The sequence below is a fragment of the Diceros bicornis genome, chromosome 29, assembly GCF_020826845.1.
Source record: "Diceros bicornis minor isolate mBicDic1 chromosome 29, mDicBic1.mat.cur, whole genome shotgun sequence".
Taxonomy (NCBI): domain Eukaryota; kingdom Metazoa; phylum Chordata; class Mammalia; order Perissodactyla; family Rhinocerotidae; genus Diceros; species Diceros bicornis.
Window position 1 is genome coordinate 35264724 of NC_080768.1, and position 19891 is coordinate 35284614.

General features: G+C 40.7%; 1 long non-coding RNA gene across 1 annotated transcript; it reads right to left on the reverse strand.

The window, feature by feature from the left end:
- Window positions 1-3188: 3188 nt before the first annotated feature.
- On the reverse strand, window positions 3189-13866 carry LOC131394047 (uncharacterized). Its single transcript, XR_009216052.1, has 3 exons — window positions 13599-13866; window positions 13035-13149; window positions 3189-3696 (listed from the first exon to the last, which is right to left on the reverse strand). It is a non-coding gene; the product is annotated as an uncharacterized LOC131394047 (long non-coding RNA).
- Window positions 13867-19891: the final 6025 nt, after the last annotated feature.

The window sequence follows — 19891 nt, forward strand, 5'->3', positions numbered from 1 at the left end:
AATGCCATTGGTTGAACCACTTGTATTTTTGGAAGGATGACTTTAGGATTTCAAGCTGAGATATAAAATTTAAGAGCTAAATATAGCTGATTAAAAAAACCAGTAAGGAGATCATGACTTACAAAAGAATTCTGTGGCTTTCTCAAAGAACAAATTTGTGAGCACAGCCTAAGTCTAGATTAAATTTGCAATGATTTTCAAAGTTGTGTGCATCAGTTTGCCAGCCTTTACTGGAAGTAAAAGCAGGCAAGGAGTGAATTAATGACTGACACTTACTGAGTACTTACTAGAGACAGACACTGTGCTAAGCACTTCATATGCATTATCTTATTTGTTTAATCCTCATGACCTCTCAGGTGAGTACTATTACTATCCCCAGTTTACAAATAAGGATAGCAGGATTTAGAGAAGGAAATAGTATGTAAAAAAACACACAGCTGGTAAGTGCTAGGGTTGGGATTCTAACTCTGGACTTCTGATTTGGGTAGGGGTGCTTATGTCTTCATTGTGGTTCTAGTAGATCTAATCCTCCCTGATTGAAGCCATTTCTATCTGTTTGAAGAGTGCTGTATTTGGAAGTGGATGGAAGGAGCAGCAACTCTCACAGCACGAGGTCTGAGTGCAACACTCTCAGGCATTTTGGAGAGCAGGGGTCAGAAGACGCGAAGGGTACCTGACAGGAGAGGCACAGGGCAGTTACATCTGAGCGAGCACATGGTCAGACAGGGCCAGCTGTGGTCGTCCTCTTAACCTTTCTCCTGCACTCCCAGAGGCCCCCTGTCTTCAGGGATCCCTCCCTCCTTTTCTGCAGGGAACCCAGTCACTCTTTGACAGGACAGAGAAGGTCCCAGCGCTGGCCTCCCAGGGAGCCCTGCTCTGCGTCTAACACCCTGGGCCCGTATCTAAAATTAATCCTCTCATTTGTTGTCCATCAAAACCCCCTTTCACCAGTCATGACTTTTAACAAACCGTTGGAAAGTGATTAATAAATGAACTGATATGCAGGTGCAGCTCTAGTGGGAGACTTTTAGATTTCACCATGGCAATGAATAGAAGAAGCATTCTGGAGTAAGGAGACTTCCCAGGGACTCCCTAACCTCACTCCACAGTTATCACCTGCTCCATAGCTGGAAAGGCCAGCTCCTTTCCGAGCATCTGCCGTCCAGATCGCAAGCTTTTCAGTGATCCTTGATAAAGAAGCTGCTTATCTGAATTCTCAAAACAGTTGTAGCGCTGACTACCCCAGGACAGCCCTAGGCAGCGGTGTGAAGTGTGTGATGTCATTTCTCAGCACCAGAGACTGTCTCTCTGTCCTTTTCTCTTTCCTAGAGGCCCTTCTTCCATCCACCCTCTCAGCCTCTCATATCCAGATTCCCCTTCCTTCCTCATCTGTAATCAAGCCTTTAGGCCCTGAATTCACTGAACAACCTTAAAGCACACATCTCAATAGTGTGTGTTTACAACAAGAATCAATTTTTTTTGCTGGAAACAAGATGACAATGGGATTTAGGAATCAGTTAGTTTGGGGAGGGTTTCTAAGGATTTGGGAATATAGGTCCTTCTTAGACACCTCCCTCCCCAAATCACACACCATAAACCAGTGCTCATGTGGGGCCCACCAGTAATTACAGAGGATCCTAGTTAATGACTAGGGGTGGGGTTAGGGGAAGGGAGGAAATCTGTTGTTTATCCCGGGCCACCCAAGGTCTGTGGGGCTGGAGGGAGGGTTCCACCATCTGCACTCTCAGCCCTAGAGGGTTAATGAGGATATTCTCTTCCTTAGCCTCACCCTCTATTTTCAAAAGAACGTTCCAAAGAGACAGAAGCAGACAGGAGTAGCTGAAAAAGCAGACACAATACAGAACAAAATGTCCCAAGGCAGCAGGGGAAGGCTTGGTATATGTTCATTGCTCAACATGAGGCTCTCCTGGACCCTTGAAACTTTCCATAGTTTGACTTTCTGGCTAATTATTACCATCTGCGTGGTTGCTGGCAGCCGACCCTTTGCTGGGCTTGCCAGTCGAGTTACCGGGCCAGCCTAGGGGCTGCACCAGCTGCCGCCAGCTGCCGAGGCCCCCTCAAGTTTTCTTTGGAACAAGCAGGGGAGTCCACTGACTGCTGCCCCAGCCACTGGGTGAGTGGCTTTCCTTTCTGCCTGCCTCCTCGCCTCTTGCGGGGGCTGTCCAGAGCCTGGTCTGGTTTTCCAGCCTCACGTTGCCTTTTCCAGCATGCCTGTGTGCGTGCCATGAGCAAGCACAGCCTGCTGCTTTCCTTGGAGTGGCTCAATAACCAGCACGCACTGCACATCCTCACACAGATGCAGAGATGTGTCACGGAAAAGAGAGTCCTACATACGCTTTAGTAAATAAACAGCTGTCAGGACTGGAAGCACATATCAGCCTTAGCCTGGCAAGGCATGTAGTCTGCTTCTAGAATCACGAGCATCAGGACTAAAAGGGATCTTAGAGACTTTCTAGTCTAAATCCTTCATTTTACAGATGAGGAGAATGAGGCCAAGAGAGGTAGTGACCTGCCCAAGATCACAGAGGTAGGGTCCAGGGGCCCCTCTATCTCACAAAACCAGTCTGTTCTGTGGATGGTCTTGAGAAGGGATGAAAATTACATGGGTGCTGGATATTTCCATTTGCCCTTATAAATCCACTCCCCACCCTTCTCCACCTTCTCTGTGTCCAGGAGGCCAACCCCAATGGCTCCCTTGCATTTGACTGCCAGTAAGGTTCAGCCACTGGAGGCCATGGGCAGGAAAGCAGAGGGAGGGAAGAGAGTGATATGAAGGTGCTTATTCCGCTTGCTTCTTTCCTGCTCCGTCGCTGTGGGCTGGTTGTGTCCCTTGACTGAAGGCCACAGCTCCTGTCAGATGGCCCTCTCCACACAGTTCTGTCCCCCTGACCCTTTAGGCGTAGGGTAGTAGCAGGGTCTCCCCCACTGTCCAGCGCTGGAGAACCGCACTGTCTCTTGAGGTCTCCCAAACTCTACTCAGCCCTTTGTAAACAGTCCCTTTATTAAACTCTCAAATCAGAGCATGTAACCTTCCAGGGTCCTGACTAATACACGTGGCTTTGTTTATAGAGAAAGAAAAATCTGTATGAAAGGAAGGTGAAATTTAGGAAGAGGGTGCATTAGTTTCCCGTGGCTGCTGTAACAAATAACCACAAACTTGGTGGCTTAAAACAACAGAAGTTTATTCTCTCCCAGTTCTGGAGGCCAGAAATCCAAAATCAGTGTGCTGGGCAGAAATCAAGGTGTCAACGGGGCCGTGCTCCCTCCAGAGGCTCTAGAAGACAATCCGTTCCTTGCCTCTTTCAGCTTCTGGTGGCTGCCCCCATTCCTTAGTTTCTAGCCACATCACTTCAATATCTGCCTCTGTGGTCACATTGCCTTTGCGTCTTCTATGTGTGAAATCTCCCTCTGCTTCCTTTTCGTAGGGACTCTTGTGATTGCCTTTAGGACCCACCCAGATAGTAAAGAATAGTCTGCCCATTTCAAAATCCTTAACTTAATTACATTTGCAAATAAGGTAACATATTTGCAAATAAAATAACATTTTTCTAAATAAGGCAACACTGGATCCAGCCCGATGGCGTAGTGGTTAAGTTCGCGCACTCCGCTTCAGCGGCCCAGGGTTCGCAGGTTTGGATCTTGGGCGCGGACCTATACGCCACTCATCAAGCCATGCTGTAGAGGCATCCCACATACAAAATAGAGGAAGATGGACACAGATGTTAGCTCAGGGCCAGCCTTCCTCAGCAAAAAGAGGGAGATTGGCAATGGATGTTAGCTCATGGCCAAGCTTCCTCACAAAAATAAACAAACAAATAAATACATAAATAAATAAAGTCAACATTTACAGATTCCAGGGATTAGTACCTGATATCTTTGGGGTCACTATTCAGCCTACTACAGAGAGTGATAGAGGCACAGGAGAATTCCTTCAGAACAATTTTTTTTTTAAGATTTTATTATTTTAGAGCCATTTTAGATTACAACAAAATTGAGAGGAAGGTTCAGAGATTTCTCACATGCCTCCTGCCCCCACATGTTTATAGCCTCCCCATTATCAACAGCACTCACCAGAATGATTCATGTTTTTTTCTTTTTTTACCAAGGATGAACCTGCACCGACACATCATAGTCACGCAAAGTCCACAGTTTACTTTAAGGGTCACTCTTGGTTTTGTACATTGTGTGGGTTTGGACAAATGTATAATGACCTATATCCATCATTATAATCTCATCCAGAGTATTTTCACTAGCCTTTGGTATTGTATCTAAAAAGTCATTGCCACACCCAAGGTCATCTGGATTTTCTCCTATATTATTTTCTAGGAGTTTTAGAATTTTACGTTTAGGTCTGTGATCCATTTGAGTTAATTTTGTGAAGGATGTAAGGTCTGTGTCTAGATTCATTTTGTTGCACGTGGATGTCCAGTTGTTCTAGCACCATTTGTTGAAAAGACTGTCTTTGCCTCATTGTGTGGCCTTTGCTCCTTTGACTATATTTATGTGGGTCTGTTTCTGGGCTCTGTGTTCTGTTCCATTGATCTATTTGTCTATTCTTTCACCAATACCACACTGTCTTTATTACTGTAGCTTTATAGTAAGTCTTTTTTTGAGGAAGATTGGTCCTGAGCTAACATCTGTTGCCAATCTTCCTCCTTTTTTCCTTTTTTCACCCCAAAGCCCCAGTAGATAGTTGTATGTCACAGTTGTACATCCTTTTAGTTTCGCTTTGTGGCATGCCACCTCAGCATGGCTTGATGAGCAGTGAGTAGGTCCGTGCCCAGGATCCAAACCTGCGAACCTCAGGCCACTGAAGCAGAACGTGCGAACTTAACCACTGCACCACCAGCCTGGCCTCTATAGTAAGTCTTGAGGTTGGGTAGTGTCAGTCCTACAGCTTTGGTTTTCTCCTTACATATTGTGTTGGCTGTTCTGGGTCTTTTGCCTCTCCATATAAACTTTGGAATCATTTTGTCGATATCCATAAAATAACTTGCTGGGATTTTGCTTGGGATTGCATTGAATCTATAGATCAGGTTGGAAAGAACTGACATCTTGACAATATTGAGTCTTCCTGTCCTTGAATATGGAATATTTCTCCATTTATTTAGTTCTTCTTTGATTTCGTTCATCAGAGTTTTATAGTTCTCCTCATATAGATCTTATGCGTATTTTGTTAGATTTATACCTATTTCATTTTTGGGGGGTTAAATGTAAATGGTATCGTGTTTTTAATTTAAAGCTCCACTTGTTCATTGCTGGTATGTAGGGAAGCCGGTGCTTTCTGTTTTGGAAGATTATTAATTCAATTTCCTTAATACTTATAGATCTATTTAGAGCATCTATTTTTTTCCTGTGTGAGTTAGTGATTGTGTCTTTCAATGAATTGGTCCATTTCATCTAGGTTATCAAATTTGTGGATATAGAGTTGTTCATAGTATTCCTTTATTATCCTTTTAATTTCCATGGGATCTATAGTGATGTCCCTCTTTCATTTTTATTTATTTATTTTTGGTGAGGAAGATTGTCCCTGAGCTAACATCTCTGCCCATCTTCCTCCATTTTTGTATGTGGGACACTGCCACAGCTTGGTTTGATGAGTGGTGTGTAGGTCCATGCCCAGAATCCAAACCTGCGAACGCTGGGCTGCCAAAGTGGAGCACGTGAACTTAACCACTACACCATTGGGCCGGCCCTCCCTCTTTCATTTTTGATATTAGTAATTTGTGTTCTCTCTCTTTTTTCTTAGTTAGACTGGCTAGAGGCTTTTGATTTTATTGAGCTTTTCAAAGAACCAGCTTTTGGTTTTGTTGATTTTCTCTATTGATTTCCTACTTTTAATTTCATCAATTTCTGGTCTAATTCTTATTATTTCTTTTCTTCTGCTTACTTTGGATTTAATTTGGCCTTCTTTTTCTAGTTTCCTAAGGTAGAAACTTAGATTATTGGTTTTAGATCTTCCTTCTCTTTTTTTTTTGCTGAGGAAGATTAGCCCTGAGCTAACATCTGTGCCAATCTTCCTCTACTTTATAAGTGGGTCGCTGTCACAGTGTGGCTGATGAGTGGTGTAGGTCCACCACACCTGGGATCTGAACCTGCGAATCCAGGCTGCCGAAGCAAAATGTGCTAAACTTAACCACTACGCCACAGGGCCAGCCCCTCCTTCCTTCTCTTCTAATATATGCATTTAATGCTATAAATTTCCCTCTAAGCACTGCTTTTGCTGCATCCCACAAATTTTGATGTTACATTTTCATTTTCATTTAGTTAAAAATATTTTCTAATTTCTCTTGAGATTTTTTTCTTTGACCCACACGTTATTTAGGAGTGTGTTGTTTAATCTCCACATATTTGGGGATTTTCCAGCTATCTTTCTGTTATTAATTTCTAGTTGAATTCCATTTTGATGTGAGAGCAGACATTGTATGACTTCTAATCTTTTAAGTTTATTTAGGTGTGTTTTATGGCCCAGAATGTAGTCTATCTTGGTGAATGTTCCATGTGAGCTTGAGAAAATGTGTATTCTGCTGTTGTTGGGGGAAGTAGTCTGTAGATGTCAATTATATTGAGTTGATTGATGGTGGTGTTGAGTTTTGTTTTTCTTGATAGCCAGACATGATGTACTGAGTAAAAGGAACTGCTGTAAATAGGCCTTTAGTAACATGGTGGTGAGGTGTTGGGGGAAAGGAAGCCTTCTGGAGTCCTATAATCAGGTCTTGGTGAGCCTATGCCTCTGGGCTGTGAATTTCACAAGTGTTTCTCAGATTCTTTTCTCCCTCTTTAAATGGGCCAGGATGGCTAGAGTGGGCTGGAGTTGATCATTTCCTTTCCCCAGGTCAGTTAGGCTCTGATAATACCCCAGCAGGTTAGGCCCTGGTTAACTAGTTTCCCCTGAGGCCTTGTTGAGAATAACGGAATGCTCTGATGTGTATCAAAATGGTTCTTTCCCCCTCCCCCTGCTGGAAGCCCAAGGGAATTTTTCTCTGATATTTACTCTGGGAATCTGGTTGAGCTCCTAGAGATAAACCTCACAATGCTGTGGGGCCCCCCTATGACTGGGTCCCCCTGGAGTTTTTAACTCCCAGAGCTGTCGGCGCAGAGCCTCCAGCAATTCTTCAATTGCAGTTTACCTCAGCATGGTTTCTGTGGCAGTTCTGCTTATGAGTCTCTGCTCCAGTAAGCAGTGACTTCCTGTGTTCACCTGTCTGTCTCTCCAATCTTGGGTGCAGTGGTTTGCCCTGGGTCCTCCTCTCTCTTACAGATCCAAGAAGAGTTGTTAATGGTTCAGTCTGTTCAGTTTTTTACCGGTTGTTAGTACAAAGTGGCGACCTCCAAGCTCTTGATATGCAGAACTGGAAAACTCCAGAACAATTTTAATGGCACAAATTTATTGACACCCCTATGCTTGACAAAAGCATTGCCCAATCTTTGGAGGACACATATTGTTGAAGATGCCTTTCAGTCCCTAGACTTTCTATTCTCTTATCTTTGGGCTTGGCCACTGGATATTGCTGTGACATTCCCATTCTGAAGCCAGCTGATTAGTTACCAGGCAAAACACTGTGGGAGGCAAAATGGTGGCAGATTTGATGGGACATGAATGTTGTAGAAGGGCCTAGCCTAGGGACATTTAGTATGTGGAAGTTATTTGACTCAAAGGGTTAAATTCTAGAGCACAAAAACTGGAAGACCCTTAGAAATTACGTGGCTCATCACCTCCTTTTACAAATGAGGAAAATGAGACCTGGAGAGGGGAATTTCCTTACCTATAGCTGGTTAATGACAAATCCAGGACTAAAATAGAAACTATGGACTTTCCCACTATCCCACCTTCTCACCAACTGCCCTCCTTCTGGGCAATCTTCGAGTGTTCTTTCTAGGCTTTTTACCCTAAGTGTTTCCATTTACTAGAAGTTGGTAGGCAGTAGGAATGCACTAGATATCGAGTCTATGTTACAACACAGAAGAAGTGAACAATGCTGAGAATTGTGCCTTAGATCAGTGCTACTCAGAGTGCCAATCCACAATGAGATGAGGAGCCTGGGCCAGAATATAAACCAACACACAGCTTCCTACATTGAGAAAGTCTTCTACAAAAACAAGTCAGCTGAACTAAACAGTGTGCTTGGTGATGTAGTTCGTTTCCATTCAGCCACAAGCTCCTTATCTTATCACAGACCAGTGTGAGGTTCACTGGCTAGAGGACAACAGTAAGCATTGCTTCACTGCTGCTTAAGCAAACCTACCCCCCAAACAGGTCATCTTGGTAGATGAATACATCAGGGAAGATAATTGTCCCTCTGTCCAGATTGCATCTAGTCAGTGGAGTCCAGTTCTGGGGCCATTTCTTAAGAGGGATAGTGGCATTCCAGAAATAATCCAACAGTACCTGACTTATACAGCATAAATTTTGTGAAGATAAAAGAGAAACTGTTTTAAAAGTGCTTACTTACCACAGTGCACAGCACATGGTAAAGCACTAAATAAATGACATTTTTTTTATTGCTACAATATTGTTATCCAGTACAAGGTGACTATGTCAAGTGAGAAATGTGTGAAGAATCTAGAGATTTACAGCTTGAAGGAAAGAAAACTTGGAGGGATGCGGGTTCATATGTTTGAACTATCATGTAGAAGGAAAGTAGACCAATTTTGTATCTGTTCATTCAACTAATATATTTTTTTGGTACCCACTGTATTTCCAGACTCCTTTCTAGGTGCTTGAGAAGATCGCTGTGGGCAACACTAATGAGGTCCTGGGCCTCATGGATGAGGGTGGTTACGAGACAATACACAAAATCAAAATAATTTCAGAAGAAACCAGGACAAGATAAGATGATAGGGGTAGGTACTAGGAGATGCTTCTTCAGACTGGGTAGTTAGGAAAGCCTTCCCTAAGGTGGTGATGTTTGAGTAGAGTCCTGAATGACAACAAATGGCAGCCACATGAAGATCCAGGCAGGAGGAATCCAGGCAGAAGATCATCAAGTGTCACTTAAGATGGTAAAAATTATTGGCAGGCAGATGTTAGCTAAATATAATAAAGTTAATTTTAACAATATAAGGGAGTTTTTTTTAAATAAACTTGTTATTTTACAACAGTTTTAGATTTACAGAAAAATTGTAAAGATAGTACAGAGTGTTCCAATATAACCCACATCCAGAATCCCTTATTATTACCATTTAACATTTGTATGGTACGTATGTCACAATAATGAACCAATATTGATACATTATTATTAACTAATGTCCGTACTTTATTTAGATTTCCTTAGTTTTTGCCTAATGTCCACTTTCTGTTCCAAGATCCCATCCAGGATGCCATATTGCATTTAGTAGTCATGACTCCTTAGGTTACTCTTGGCTTGACAGTTTCTCAGACTTTCCTTGTTTTTGATGACCTTGAAAGTTTTGAGGACTGCTGATCCAGTATTTTGCAGAATGGGATTTGTCTTATGTTTTGCTCATCATTACACTGGGGTTATGGGTTCATGGGTGGAAGGTCACAGAAGTAAAGTGCCATTTCATTGCATCATATCAAGGGTACATCCTATCGACGTGACGTATCACTATTGGTGTTAACCTTGATTACCTGGCTGAAGCAGTGTTAGATTTCTCCACCGTAAAGTTACCCTTTTCCCCCTCTCCATACTGTACTCTTTGGAATGAAGTCACTATGCACAGCCCATACTTAAGTTGTGGAGAGTTAAGCCTTGCCTCATTGAGGGTAGAGTATCTACATAAATTATTTGGAATTCGTCTTCATGGAAGATTTGTCTCTTCATTTATTTGTTTGTTAAATCATTTATTTATATTAGTAGAGACTCATGCATATTTATTTTACATTTTGGGTTATAATTCAATACTAATTTATTAGTTTTTTTGCTCAATTTGTTCCTGCTTCGGCCACTGGGAACTCTTTTACTTCGCTTCTGTGTCCTTTTGCTATATCCCCATCATTGTGGGTTTGGGTGCTGTTTTTGTTTGTTTTTTGAGCACTTCTGTACTTTCTGGCACTACAAGGTGCTCCAGGCTCATCTTGTATATTTCCGGCGTCAGTTCCAGAATCAGCCATTTCTCTAAGTAGCCCTGGTTCCTTTTATTGGAGAATGGTATTGAAAACCAAGATCTGGGTGCTAGGTATGCTTGTTGCTACTGAGGTGTTGCTGTGTCTAGGCCCTCTCAGCTGATAGAACAAGAAGGTATATGTGTGTATACTAACCTGTGTATATACACATATTTATAAATATTTCTATATGTAACCATCTGAATCTATATCAAGAAAAACATGAATTCATACTGATATCTCCAACTCTAATCCATTACCACATCGTTCTTTCTAGACCTTCCTTTGGTTTTCTATAATTTCTTACTCCAACAATAAGAAACCTGTCTCCTACCATCTGCCATCCATTTACTTCATTGTTCAATTGCAATATAGAATTAACACATACTCCCATGGGAAACAACTTTATCAGCCAGATTGCAGTGCTTTTATACAGTTTCTTTTGCCTTTAGTCTTAGAGACTCACTTATTTCCAAAGTTGCTTAGATCAGCCTTTTCCCCAACAGCCCCTTCAGTGAAACTGTTTCATACATTTGTAATACAGTTAGAGTGTTCTGTCACAGATTGCATTTCATCCTGGGATCCCCTGCCTCTTAAGTAATTTTCCTTTAATTTTCACACATTAAGAGTCACTCTTTGTGCTATAAAGTTCTATAGGTTTTGATAAATGTGTAGTGTCATATTTATAGCATTACAGTATCATATAGAATAGTTTCATGCGCTAAAAAAAATCCCCTGTGCTTCAAGTATTAAGGCTTATTGAGGAGTGGCACCTGGGAAAGGAAAAGGAGAGAAAGCAAGACTGGGCAGGAGAGCCTTCAGACTGTGATGCAGGTCAGACTAAGTCTTTGCCAGTCCAATGCGGAGCTCCAAAACAAAGACTGCCATTAGAGGAGTCCCGTGTTGGGCAGAACCACCTTCCTCAGCCATTGGCTGGGGGCTGCCAGAGAAGACTGATCTCAGCTCAAAAGCTGAGGCAGTCGCTGAGGGCACTAACAGCTGGAGGTTATCCACTAACCACTTTCCTTGAGCTGGGTTGCTAAGTCCTTTCCTGGAGAGAGATCTGAGTGTGGGGCAACTCCATGTCTGCCAGAAATATCTGAAAATTCCAAGCAGAGATTCGCTGAGGAATCTTGAGCAGAGGATTCCTGCATTGGGTGGGATTTCGAATCAGATGACCCCATTGGCCCCTTTCAGCTCTTGGGCCCTGTGACTGTCCTTCAGCCTGCTTTGATCCAGGCAACCCAGGTATTCTGTTTCTCACATTCATTCAGGCCCCTGCTTCCCTTCTTGCACTGACCATCTTATGCCCTGCTCTGTCCTAGAGATAGGATCAGAGCTCCTCCTTTTTCCCGGGGACTATTCTTGGAGGCGCTGAGGGGCCAAAAGATGGAGTGTACAGCCCCCACCTTTTTACATCTCAGATGCTCAAGAAAATGGTTACAGTGTCAACAACAATGCGGATCACTGAGTCGAATGTAGATGAAAAGCTTTTGAGTAAGAAACTTGGCAAGAAAGTTGAAAAATTCAAAGCTAAGACTACCCAAACCAAATCCCTATCTGATGTGGCCTCTCCCTGGAATGTGGAAAAGGGAAGACAGCAGCACTCCCTACTGATCCATGCATATTCCACACCTGGCAAGGTGTGACAGTTTTATTTTCTCCCCTCCCGACTCCCATAGGTGCCCCTGGATTTTCATCTGCAGGTGCAGTCATTCCAGTACAATTCTGGTCTTTCTCTGCAGGAAGGTGGAAAACTTTCAGACTTCCTGAAGAAGGAGTGGCTCTGATGTTTTGTTCTACCTGCGCTTAATCTTCCTTTTATTTAACCTGCTTAAGGTTAAAAGCTTGCTTTATTCTTGTAACTTGGCAGCTCTGTCTGGCTCGCAGATGTCCTAAGACAAATAATTAAGGTCTCCATGTGACCTCTTAGGACAGTCTTAACTTCCAAGCCAAAGTAACGTTTTATATTAACTTGGCCTCTCTTTAGAGGTTTCCTTTGAATGTTTGCTTCTGCTTTGCAGCATTTTCAGGCTCCATGCACCCTGTTGGTTTGCCCACCCAGAAAACGGTAGCTTTTTTTTTTAATATTCATGCTGCTATTTTTATACAGTGAACCATGCATACTGATTCTAATGCCAAATGCTCACAAAGTAAAGCACTTCCTTGAACCCAGTCCCTCAGGACTCTTGCCAGCCTTCTGGTTTTTCTGTCTGCTTTGTCATTTCTCAGTGGAATGACTGAAGCTGGAACCTGCTGGGTCAGAGTGGAAATAAAGTATCGGTGGATGAACTCTCCCTACCTTCTCATCCCCAAGACCAGACAGTGGGGTTGGAATCCATGTCTAAATACCCACAGGTTGCTCCAGGTCACTACCTCAAAGTTAGATGAGACCCAAAAAAGGACGAAGAGTTAATATTCCAAGGAGACACTTGTGGTTACTGAGTCCAGGGTGTTTGAATTATAGGCAGCCTCTGTCTCTGAAAACAATGCCAGGGCACACAAAATAGCCTGCTTTAAAAGAAATCAATAAAAAGCACACAAAGGGTGTATTATCCCCGAACCATTATGTAGGAATAGAAATGACAAGTAAATGAAGTAAAAAACAAAAGAAGTGTTTTTTTTAAGTGCTTTCCTTCCTCTTCCTAAGAATACTGACTGAGACTGTGAACTTGGCAGCTGTTTCCAGAGCAGGGGAGCAGGGTCACAGGTCTGAAGCACGAGCTTTCTTCTGGAAACTGCCCACTTTTTATAGGTGACAGTTGCATCACCTTGAAATAGGGGAACAAAAAGTATTTTTTTTTTTTTTTTGCCAGAATTCAGCTTTGCTAGCACTAAGTGTTATTGAACCGTCACAGGCAGAGTGGCTGGTGGAGTTATAGAGGAATTTCTGAGAATTAGCCTAGGGCAAAAGGCAATTGGCTGGAAACTTACACTGAAAACTTACCTTGTAAGCAAGCATGTGACTTTCAGCTGACTTAACTTTCTTCAGTCCCAAGGGTTTCAAGGCCAGAGAGAAGGTCTTGGTCTGGGCTGCTGGCATGTTCACTCTTCAGAGTAAACTGAGAACAAATTCAAAGACAAATCACCAAAGGTAATGTCTTTCTTGGACACTGAGTGTAACTAGTTTTTAAAGTAAAGTTTTTATTTTATTTTCTAATCACAATAACAGATATGTGATCTTTGTATTTGGATTAAGTGTAAATGAAGGAAAGAAGGATCAAGGAAAGAACAAAGGACCAGATAGGGTGGGGAAACCTGAGTCTTGGTTCCAGCTTTGTCACTGTCCCCAGAACTTTGGGTGGGTCTTGGGTCACTTATATTAAAATAAGAAGGTGGAACTACATGGCCTCTAAGGACCTTTCCAGCTCTGTTCTAGAAGGAAGTCCCTTTGTTTTGGTTTTTTTGTTATGTCTAGGCAGTGCCAAAACAATGGTGTGAGGTGAAATTAGGGTATAGATTTGCAAGAGGGTCATCTTGAGGCTAGTAGCTGACCTCAGGCAACACTTACTTCATCCAACATGTTTGCAAAGATGAATTCAGATTAAGACAGGCATCAAGGGAGGCGTCTGTATATATTTGTCGAATGAGTGAGTGAGTGAATGAAGAAATCACTCAGGACAGCTCTGAGGGAGAAAAGAGTAGAAACATTCAGTTGGAGGAAGTTTATTTGGGATAGGGCGTAGATTTGCTTAACAATGATGGTTGGGGGGAGGTTTTATGGACCGATTCAGCCAGAGCTGAACTTTAGGCCCTGGAAACATTAGGGTCAGGGCTAACTTACCCAGCACTCTTTATCCATGGAGAAGGCTGGAGTGATTGCTGGCAGACTGCTAAGTAATACAGTTCTTCCAGGTACAGGTGGTTTGACTACAATAATGGGACTCTTTTCTCCCCAGTTTAATGCCCAGAATATTGATTAGGATTTGCTTTGGCTGAGTCTTACAGAAATCCACAATAAAAGTGGATAAACAATATATGTTTATTTATCTCACACATAAAAGAAATCTGTAGGTAGGCAATCCAGGGCAGGCTTAGAGACTCCATGATGTCACGGATTGAGGCTCCTTCAACCTCAGGGTTAAGTGTGGCTGCGTGAATTCAGCTATCCCATCAGCATTCCAGCCAGCAGGGAAAAGAAAGAGCCAAAAAAGGGCTCACCTCCTGTCTTAGTCTATTGGGCTGCTATAAGAAAACACCACAGACTGGGTACCTTATAAATAACAGAAATTTATTTCTCACAGTTTTGGAGGCTGAAAGTCTGAGATCAGGGTGTCATCATGGTTGCATTCTGGTGAGGTCCTCTTCCTGATTCATTTCTGGTACCTTCTAGCTGTGTGCTCACATGGTGGAAGGGGCAAGGGATCTCTCTGGAGCCTCTTTTATAAGGGCACTAATGCCATTCATGAGGGCTTCACCTTTATGATTTAAGCATCTCCCAAAGGCCCCATCTCCTAATACCATCACCCTTAGGGGTTAGAATTTCAACATATGAATTTTGGGGGGACACAAACATTCAGACCATAGTACCTCCCCACTCTCCATTAATGATACTTCCTGGAAGTTGAACTTGACACTTCTATTTTCATCCCACTGGCCAAAACTCAGTTACATGGCCACCTCTGTGTGCAGTGGAAACTGGGAAATGTAGCTTTTGTTCATAATAGCTAAAAATCAGGGTTATTTTTTGTTTGCTTGTTTGTTTTATTGAGAGGAGGGGAGAATAGATATTAGGGACTTTTAGTCCCTGTCACCTTGAGAGATTACAGACTTATTCCAGTTATACAATGGTGCTTCCATTGCTCACTCCTTTGGTCTTTATCCCTTAAAAACTGTCTTTAGGGCCCACAGCAAATTATATTCAGTATTCCAAATAAATCTTCATCCTGGGAAGGTGAGTTTGATTTTTGAAAGTAGGCCAAGGTCACTCAGGACAATTGTGATGAATAAGGTGGGTGATAAAGCTGAGTATTACCATTTCATAGGAACAATATATGGGCTTCTGCCTCTGAGTATTATAAACTATTTCGGGTATTATGACCATTCCTGCAGAAAATAACTCTAAAACCTGGACATAATACACAAAGTGACTACCTGAAGGTGCTGAAGAGGAAACAGAAGTAGATCGATTGTGATGTTGCATGTCAGCTTGGAGAGGAGGAGAGGAGGAGCCATAAGCAAGTCCCTCACCTCCTCGACTCTTAGCCTGGGGCTAAGTGTAGTCCACATCGTGGTTTGTGTAGTAGCAGGACGTACATGAAAAACTCTACAGTCTTTCTGTTCCGGACAACAAGTGAAGCCAGGAAATCATGAATGCTGAAAAAGTAAGGGAACCCAGAAAGGAAAGAGCCAGAAAGTGGATCCCTAAACCAAATCTCTGATCAACCGCTCAACCACATACGCACAGAACACACCCAACGCAGCTCAAGTGAAGACAAAAGACCTGCACTCACACTGGGGCTGCCGCCCAAGAAACAGAGTTTGCAGTTCAAGCCCAATGAGAAAATCATCTGCTAAAAGAAAGGAAAAACAACTCTCATCAGAGGAAAATAATAGAATCTGAAATCTTCACAGCTTAGCATTCATGATGTCCAATCCAAAATCGCCTAACGTATGAAGAACCGTGAAGGTGGAACATATTTTTAAGAGAAAACTCAATTAGATCTAACCTGGAGATGACTAAGATGTTGGAATTTAAAAGGCAAGGGTTTTCAAGTGTTTTTATACTCTTAAAAGATTTTATAGCTATCCTCAATGAAGTAAAAGAATTAAGGGGAAAAAAGCTTGTTTTCAATGAAACAAAATCTCAGCAGAGAAATGGGAAGTTTCAACAGAAAAATTGAAATAATAAAAAAGAACCAAAGGGGGGCTGGCCCCATGGCCTAGTGGTTAAGTTTGGCCTGCTCCATTTCAGTGGCCTGGGTTCAGTTCCTGGGCGCCAACCTACACCACTCATCGACAGGGTGCTGTGGTGGTGACCCACATACAAAAAATAGAGGAAGACTGGCACGAATGTTAGCTCAGGGCTAATCTTCCTCAAGCAAAAAGAGGAAGACTGGCAACGGATGTTAGCTCAGGGTGAACCTTCCTCAGCAAAAAAAAAAAAAAAAAAGAACCAAATGGAAATCGCTTTTTTTATTGCTCTCTTTCTGCTTTCAAGATTTATAACATTTTGACCAACATGTGACTTGGAGTGGACTTCTTTATGTTTATTTTACTTGGTGTTTGTCTAGCATCTTGTATCTGCAAATTTCTGACTTTTATTACATTTAGGAAGTGTTTGGTTATCATTTCTTCAAATATTTTTTCCACTCCATTCTCTTCTCCCCTTCTGGGATTCTACTTACATGTATGTTTGACTGTTTAATATCATCTAACAAGTCCCTGAGATTTTGTTCATTTTATTTTTTATCTTCTTCCTCTCTATTACTCATTTCAAGTAATTTTCATTGATCTATCCTGAAGCTTACTTATTCTGTCATTTAACATGTCCATTTGGCTGTTAAGTCTGTCTGGTGAATTTTTTTTTTCAGAAATTGCACTTTTCAGCTCTAGAATCAGCTAATGAAGAAGTACATTATTAACTGTAAATTGGCTAAGAAAAGTTAAGGGTGTATTTTGTAATTTATAGCTCAACCACTAAAAACAAAATGCAAACACCATAGCTAAAAAGCTATCACTAAAACTAAAATGGAAAAATTTTAAAAATATTAAAGTAATCCAAAAAAAGGCAGGAAATGGGAACTGGAGACACAAATGTCAGAAGAGAAAAATAGAAAACAAAAAAATAAAATGATAGACCCATACCCAACCATATCAATAATTACATTAAATGTCAATGACCTAAACACTCGAATTAAAAGGTCGAGATTAGTGATTGTTTTTAAATGGATTAAAAAAAGCCAAATATAACCCCTCATTGAAGAAAATATACAGATGACAAATAAGCATGAAAAGACACTCCACATCGTATATCATTAGGGGACTGCAAAGTAAAACAATGAGATACTACTACAAACCTATTAGAATGGCCAAAATCCAAAACACCGACAACACCAAATGCTGGTGAGGATGTGGAGCAACAGGAACTCTCATCTATTGCTGGTGGGAAGGCAAAATGGTACAGCCACTTTGAAAGACAGTTTGGTGGTTTCTTACAAAACTAAACATACTCTTAACATATGATCCAGCAATTGTATTCCTTTATATTTACTCAAATGAGTTGGAAACTTATGTACAAACAAAAATCTGCACACAATATTTATAGTAGCTTTATTCATAATTGCCAAAACTTGGAAGCAACCAAGATGTCTTTCAGTAGGTGAATGGATAAATAAACTACATCCAGAAAAGGAATATTATTCACGGCTAAAAAGAAATGAGCTATCAAGCCATGAAAAGACAAGGAGGAACCTTAAATGCATATTACTAAGTGAAAGCAGCCAGTCTGAAAAGACTACATACTGTATAATTCTAACTATATGACATTCTGGAAAAGGTAAACAACTATGGAGACAGTAAAAATATCACTGGTTGCCAGGAGATGGAGTCAGGGGAGGCATGAATAGGCAGAGCATAGAGGATTTTTAAAGGAGTGAAACTATTCTGTATAATACTATCATGATGGATACATGTCATTATATATTTGTCAAAACTCATACAGTGTACAATACCAAGAGTGAATCCTAATGTAAACAATGTACTTTGGGTGATAATGATATGTCAATGTCAGTTCATTGGTTGTAACATATGTACTGCTCTGTTGTGGGATGTTGATAGTGGGGAGGCTGTCCATGTTTGAGGGCAGGGGGTACATGGGAACTCTTTGTGCTTTCTGCTCAATTTAACTGTGGACCTAAAACTGCTCTAAAAAATAAAGTCTATTTAAAAAAACAAATGATATACTTTAAATATAAAGATAGAGATATATCAAAAGTAGATGGATAGAAAAAGATATATCATGTAAGTGGTAAACACAAGAAGGCTAGAGTGGCTATATTAGTATGAAACAAAATAGATTTCTAAACAAAATGTATTACCAAAAATAAAGGGCACTTCAGAATGATTAAAGTGTTAGTTAATCAAGACAACATAAAAATTGCAAATTCGTTTGTGCTCAATAACAGATTCAAAATATATGAAGCAAAAATTGACAGAATTAAAGAAAGAAATAGGCAATCATAATTGGAGATTTTAATGTCTCTCAGAAATTGATAGAATAAACAAATCAACAAAGACAAAATCTTAACAACACTCTCAACCACCTGGACCTAATTAATATTTATAGAACACTTCACCCAACAATAGCAAAATAAACATTCTTTTCAAGTGCACATGATATGTTTACCAGGATAGCCATATTCTGGACCATAAACAAGTCTCAATAAATTTTAAAAGTTTATTTTCTGACCACAACAAAATTAAATTAGAAACTAAGAACAATAAGATAACTAGGAAAATCCCACATATTTGGAAACTAAACAATACACTTTAAATATTAATTTAGGGGCCGGCCCCATGGCTTAGTGGTTAGGTGTGCGCACTCTGCTGCTGGCGGCCCAGGTTCGGATCCTGGGCGCACACCGAGGCACCACTTGTCTGGCCATGCTGAGGCTGCGTCCCACATACAGCAACTAGAAGGATGTGCATCTATGACATACAACTATCTACTGGGGCTTTGGGGATTAAAAAAGGAGGAGGATTGGCAATAGATGTTAGCTCAGAGCCGGTCTTCCTCAGCAAAAAGAGGAGGATTAGCATGGATGTTAGCTCAGGGCTGATATTCCTCACAAAAAAATAAATAAATAAATAAAGTTTCTTTAAAAAATAAATAAATAAATATTAATTTAGTTGAAGAAATCACAAGAGAGATTGGAAAATATTTTGCACTGAATGATAAAAATACAACATATCAAAATTTGTAGGATCTGGCTACAGTAGCACTTAGAGGGAAATAATTTATAGCTTTGAATGCATATAAGAGAAAAAAGAAAGGTCTCAAATCACTGATCTCAGTTTCCATCTTTAAAAACTAAAAAAAGAAGAGCAAATTAAATCCAAAGCAATTAGAAGGAAGGAAATAATAAAGATAAGACAGATATCAATGAAATAGAGAACAGAAAAAAGAAAGAGAAAATCAATGAAACCAAAAGCTAGTCATTTTAAAAAACTAATAAAATTGGTAAATCTCAAGGCTGACTAATCAAGGAAAAAAAAAAAGAAATTGCCAATATCAGGAATGAAAGAGAGACTGCCACTACAGATCCTTCAGACATTAAAAGCATAACAATCCATTATTATTAGTATGAACAATTAATGCCATTAAATGTGACCACTTAGGTGAAATGGACACATTCTGGGAAAGACATAAATTATAAAGCTGACCCAAGAAGAAATAGAATGCTTGAACAGTCCTATATCAATTAAAGAAGTGGAAAAAAAAAAGAAAAGGAAACTCCAGGCTCAGATGGCTTCACTGGTGAATTCTATCAAATATTTAAAGAAGAAATAATACCAATCCTACAAAAACTCTTTCAGAAAATAAATGAAGAGGGAACACTTTCCAACTCATTTTATGATGCTAGTATTATCCTGATTCCAAAACCAGATGAAGAAATCATAAGAAAGAAAACTACAGACCAATATTCCTCATGAATATAGATGCAAAAAATCCTCAACAAAATATTAGCAAACCAAATCTAGCAGCATATAAAAAGATTATATGCCACAATCAAGTGACAATGCAAGGTTGGTTTAACATCTGAAAATCAATCAATGTAATTCAACAAATTAATAGAATATAAG